Source organism: Urocitellus parryii, chromosome 7 (genome assembly GCF_045843805.1).
Source record: "Urocitellus parryii isolate mUroPar1 chromosome 7, mUroPar1.hap1, whole genome shotgun sequence".
Classification (NCBI taxonomy): Eukaryota; Metazoa; Chordata; class Mammalia; order Rodentia; family Sciuridae; genus Urocitellus; species Urocitellus parryii.
The window spans coordinates 52034394-52040393 of NC_135537.1; the positions used below are offsets into that span (position 1 = coordinate 52034394).

Genomic DNA, 6000 nt, shown 5'->3' on the forward strand with positions numbered 1-6000 from the left:
TATATACACCAAGGTGACCCTTTACCTCACCTTGCTGGGACTGCCACTCTGTGCAGGATGACCTGGTGTAATTACTAACAGTACCCACCTTACTCTCAAAAGTGGTCCACTTGGCTGGTCACGGTGGTGCACACCTATAATTCCAGCAGCTCGGGAGGCTGAGGCAGGAGGATCACAAGTTCAAAACAGCCTCGGCAAAAGTGAGGCGCTAAGCAACTCAGTGAGACCCTGTCTCTAAATAAAATACAAAATAAGGCTGGGGATGTGTCTCAGTGTCGAGTGCCCCTGAGTTCAATCCTCTGTACCAAAAATAAATAAATAAGTGGTCCACTTGGACCACTTGACACCCTACTTATGCATACAGGCTTGTTTTCAAGGTATTGTGGAATTTAGGGGTGGGGACAGAGAGAGCAGCTCAGCCTCCCCTGCCACCTCTCTCCCCACAGCAGCCTTTTAAGGAGGTGGAAGTGAGGGAAAAGGCCAAATGACAGGGAATATTGGAGCCAGTCTAGTGCTGGTCCAGGGCAGAAGTGAGGAAAAGCTGTCTTTCCCAAGAAAGCTAGAGGAAGGAGTGGGAGCAACGTGTACAAAAATGAGAACATAAATAAAGCTTTTCTGGAAATTTAAGATATTGCCAAGCAAAACTGGACAGATTAAATCTCTCCATTTCCCTGGGATGGATAAAATTCAGTATTATATGACAGGTAAAACCTGTAACAAACCAGGCACAGTAGTGCATGCTCATAATCCCAGTGGCTCAGGAGGCTGAGGCAGGATGATCACAGGTTCGAAGCCAGCCTCAGCAACTTAGCAAGGCTGTAAACAACCTAGTGAGGCTCTGTCTCAAAATAAAACATAAGATAAAGGGTGGGATGTGGCTCAGTGGTTAAGTGCCCTTGGGTTTAATCCCTGGTATTTAAAAAAAAAAAAACTGTAACAATACTCAAAAGATTCTTCAAGACACAGTTTCAAACAAAATTATCCAGGATTTCCACAAGGATAGAATAAAATTAAGCTAGCAAGTAAGCTGTTCAGTAAGATAAAACTAGAAAGTCCTAAATCTACAGTTTTCACTAAAATATAGTAAACACTAATTTTTAACGTTTGAATCCATTGTTGTTTGCTCCTGTGTGTTTTTGAAGTCCTATCCAGGGAGAAACACTTTGTGATTTCTTCTTAGTGTATCTGAACAAGAACTAGACATTTTTACTGCAGCTGTCCTAAATCCCCTGTGCAGATCAAACAGTGGAAGAATAATTCACTTTATTTCCAGGCACATACAGGATGTAATTCTGTCCATTTTATGGCCCAATCACAAAAATGCCGAGAGCACATTTCACAGTTCACTCAAGCACCCGAGGCCATGGTGACAGAGGCAGGGTAGTGATGGGACTGGGAGGGTGGGCTCTGGAGTCTGGAGACTTCCCTGTTTTGAGTCCTGGTCCTACCCATTCATACACATTGAGTTTTCTTATCTATAAAATAGATATAATTTCAATAATTACCCCCATAGAGCTGGTACAAGAACTTAACTGCATAATCCAAATAAAGTACTTGGTATAGTTCCTGGCAAATATGTTGCTCAGTGAGTGTCAACTATGATAGTGAAGACAGCAAAGAAATAAAGAAGATGATACTCATGGCGATGAGGGAGAAGGGAGAGGGGAAAGTTGAGCATTTAAACACAGACTTGAAGTGACAAAGGCATGCTTCATAAAGCGGGTCCTGATTGAAGTCTCACTTTTGCTACTCTAAGATAATAATGTAAACTTGTTCGCCTTCCACACACAGTGACAAAATTCTAAGTGCATTCTGTCCAACAGACTGTAAATTGTTTGTGGGAAGGGATAGGCTGACCTGAATCTCTACTGGCAACGCCTGCAGTTTTTGAAATAAAGTAATTAACAAATATTTATTGAGACCAGTTATGCAACAGCAGTGGCTGAGCATCATCTATCATGTGCCCAACACTGACTGTGCTAGGTGCTAAGGACACTGGCTGGTTCCTCAGCAGGGTCAACAGAGGGCAAAGTTGATCATACCCAGCCAGAATATCCACTTTAGTGAGTAAAAAGAAAGTAATTTTTTGTTTGGTTGGTTTCTTGGCTGTAACATAATTCCAATATTCCCTTCCTGCAGTGTCCACTCTAAGTCGTCTTAGGTCCAGCTAAGAGAAGTCACAGACCTCAGAAGCCTCAAGCTAGGCCGGCTTCACTTGCAGAAGAGAGCAGGAAATGGCGCCCAGCAGACTAGTGGGCAGTTTCAGGGGTCCAAACCACAGGTCAGAAGTAGGAACTGAAAACTCAAAATGGGTACAGAAGGTTTGCTTGCCCCTGCACTTAAGGGATTATTTCTACTGTAACAGGCCCACGGCCACAGCTTCCTGGTCCCAGCAAGGGGACAGGTGACAATCACTGTACCTAGGAAGCCCAAAACTGTGTGTTCTCAAGCACATTATATTTAATCATGGTCCTCCCTGTCCACATCTGGCTTCCAGGCAAATAGGGCTAGGAAGTCAACCCATGATCACTTTTTTTAAAATAGAAAAGAATACTTTGAAAAGGGCATGGTGGCATATGCCTATAATCCCAATGGCTCAGGAGGCTGAGGCAGGAGGATCCCAAGTTCAAAGCCAGCCTCCGCAAAAGTGAGGCACTAAGCACCTCTGTGAGACCCTGTCTCTAAATAAAATACAAAATAGGGCTGGGGATGTGGCATCATGGTCAAGTGCCCCTAAATTCAATCCCTGGAAAGTCCCACCCCCCAAAAAAGAAAAGAATACTTTGTTAAACTTTTTCTCAGACAACCCTATTCCTGACCTTCTGAGCTCCCCAAATCTTATTATAAAGCACCAGAGTCCCTGGTACACCCTAAATTCAGTATTACAAAACCTATGTCGTTATCTCCTCGCTTGCTGTCTGAACACCTGACGTTCCCTGATTTGATTAACACATTCATCACCCACCCAATCACCCTGCACACAAATTCCTTCCTGGTTTTGCATTCCAAACTCCTGAGTATATGACCATCAGGACTTGGAGAATCTGAACACTATCTACCTCCAGCCTCTTCTACACAGACCTGACCCTTTAGATGCAGACTATCAGCATAGTTAAAAAAATACCCACGGCCTTTGTTGAAGCCTGGGATACCATTCCACTGACGGCAGAACCTTGAAGCTTTACCAACACTAAGTCAGGGCTGTAGCACAGTGGCAGAGTGCTTGCCTTGTGCGTGAGGCACTGGGTTTGATCCTCAGCACCACATAAAAATAAACAAATAAAATGAAGGCATGCTGTCCATCGACAAGTTAAAAAAAAAAAAAACCAGCAACTTAGGCATCACCTCTGAGAAACCACAAATTAGCCACCAGTACCAGCTGTCCCCAGTGCTTCTGTGCTCTGCTATGATACTGGGAGGCCTCCACTGATGTGTCACCCACAGGCCATGTGCCTGTGGTCCCCATCACCCACTGAGCTGCTTCAGGAAGCAAGCGTGCCCCCTTCAGGCTGTTTTCCAGAGGTGGGGACACATCTTTGCACAGAGGCTGTATACCTCTAAGTGTGCTGGCTTGAACACAATGGCAGCACTAAAGCTGTGCTTTTAAGTCCCTGGTGGATGGATGAGGGCAAACAAGGAGGAAAGGCCCAGAAGCAAGAAAGTTGGGGTACACTGGGGAAATAGACTAGTCTGCTGACACTTGAGTCCCTGGAGGCAACAGAATTCCAGGTTTTCTGCCATCTTGTTCCAACCTAAGAAACCTTGCCTTTATTCCGTAGGAAATGTGAGTCATTTACTATTAAAACCACATGAGGACCTGAAAAGAGTTACAGAGGTCAAACCGCAATTCAGTCTCCATGTAGGATTATTTCTGAATGATAAAATACACAAATCTTTGGGGGGAAAAAAAGCTTTCTCAAATCAAGACTATAAAAGCTAAACAAAGGATAGAATGTAAACCGTACTGAGATTTTTGTATGTGATTTCAACCATCCTAAAACACAGCCTTGAAAATGAAGGACAACCATCAGAGCTATACTGTAGGAACCACTGGAGCTAGATGAATGTCACCTTTGGCATCTGCAGAGTCATTCATGCCCCATCATCATAGAGCATTCAGTTTTTAAGAATGAGATTATGAAGGCCTGCCAATCCAAAGTCTCAGCTCACCATGGGTGACAAATAAGAGGAGTGGGGCTGGGCACAAGGGCACATGCCTGTAATCCCAGCAGCTCTGGAGGCTGAGGAAGGAAGATCACAAGTTCAAAACCAGCTTCAGTAGTTTGGCGAGGTCCTAAGCAACTCAGTGAGACCCTGTCTCTAAATAAGATATTTTAAAAGGACTGGGATGTGGCTCAGTGGTTAAATGCCCCTGGATTCAATCCCCTGTACCAAAAATTTAAAAATAAAAGAATTAAGAGGAGTGAGGACAACCCACAGACCAAAACAATGCAAATATCTTCAGTGAAGTTCAAGTATTAAAGGCAAAGAAAAACACTAGAGAAGACCTTGTATACTCTTTCCGTTCTCATTTTTTGGAAATGAGCTAAACAAATTCCCTAATGTGACTATGACTGTTCCTTTCTCCTTATCTCACCGTGCAGAACAGCCTGGCATTCCAACTGATTAATTCCAGAATGCCTTTTAAACACCTAGAACTCTCTGTAAGGCAAGCAGTGGAAGGAAAAAAATAATAATATTCCTACCACTGACACGTGTGTCTCACGGAAGAAATAAAATGGAAAACATTACACAATGATAATATAGGAAGATTTCCAAGAAAGCAAGGTATAGCTGGATTCCACACAGTACGCTCCCATTATATAAAAGTTTGTATGGGATGTGTGTCTATCTAGGCATGTATCTGAATGGAGATTTTCTGAATGATATACACAAAAATCATGGCTGTGTTCGCATCTAGAGAGTGGGTCTAGTATGTGGGATCAGAACATGCGTAATTATATGCCAGCTTGTGCTGTTTGTTTACTATGTACATGTGTTTCTTTAGTTCTTTAAACTGTAAATATACCACAAGGCAGGAAGTGATTGCACAGCGAATGAACAGCGAATGACAAGCTTCTAGGAGCCAGGCATCACTCCCTGCCGCTGGGTCACCACAGCCCCATGGGTGTGGCTGTGATGTGTCTGGGCCCTGGAAAGCAGCCTGCAGCCTCTTCTCGTGCTGTTCCACCACCTCAGTCAAACCCACAGTTGGCTCTGGCTCTGAGCTTTTTCTAGCATATGGAATGCAGCCAAATTTGGATGGTTTCCCAGGGAGGGTAAATAGTGTGTTGGAGATGGAGTTAAAACAACCAAACTCCTTTTTAGCAAGCCAATGGGATCAATCCAGGGCTTGTAAAGTACTACCTAAATCATTTTTAGTTCCTTTGATTGCTTCTTTCATCTTGAAAACTATAAAACAAACACACCCTTTGCAACTTAGGATGTGCACCTTGAAGAACTATTGACCCACATGGAAATCGAGCATGCATAGCTCCCCTTACTCCAGCTGACCTGACATGTTGATGGATGGATGGAAGTGATTTCTACTAATATCGTTAATACCACAAATGAAGCATGTAAGATTTCTATGGATTATAATATACTTTTTTTAATCAAACCTTTATCAAATACTGCCCTCTGGTGGACTATTCAGTAAAACTTTCTGCTAGAAATACGTTTATAAAATATAAAGGTTGCCATACCAAAATAGCAGATTAAATATTATTATGTGTTTTTTTTAAAAAATGCATGCACATCTTTTGAAATTAATCACCATTTAGCAATCATTTCAATTAACTCCTTCATAAAATGTTGACTCGTTATCATTTCCTTAAATATTTTAAATATTTACCTTTCTGGGAAATTTTTAGCTTAATATACAAACCTAAGTCTATTTTCCAAGGCAGACTTGAGTTGACTTCACAAACACTCAAATAATTTTTTATTGCTATTTCATAAAAATTGCTTCTAGAACTGTCTGGAAAGTTTTTAAATTTT

The 6000-nt window shown here is 42.3% G+C and overlaps 1 protein-coding gene across 1 annotated transcript in view; it reads left to right on the forward strand.

Moving 5' to 3' along the window:
• The window catches only part of Znf704 (zinc finger protein 704), a 210407-nt gene extending 204908 nt beyond the window's left edge, over positions 1–5499 (forward strand). The window contains exon 10 of the transcript XR_003300238.2: positions 5444–5499. The gene's annotated coding sequence lies outside the window, so the exon portion shown is untranslated. The remainder of the gene's footprint in view (positions 1–5443) is intronic.
• The last annotated feature ends 501 nt before the right edge of the window (positions 5500–6000 follow it).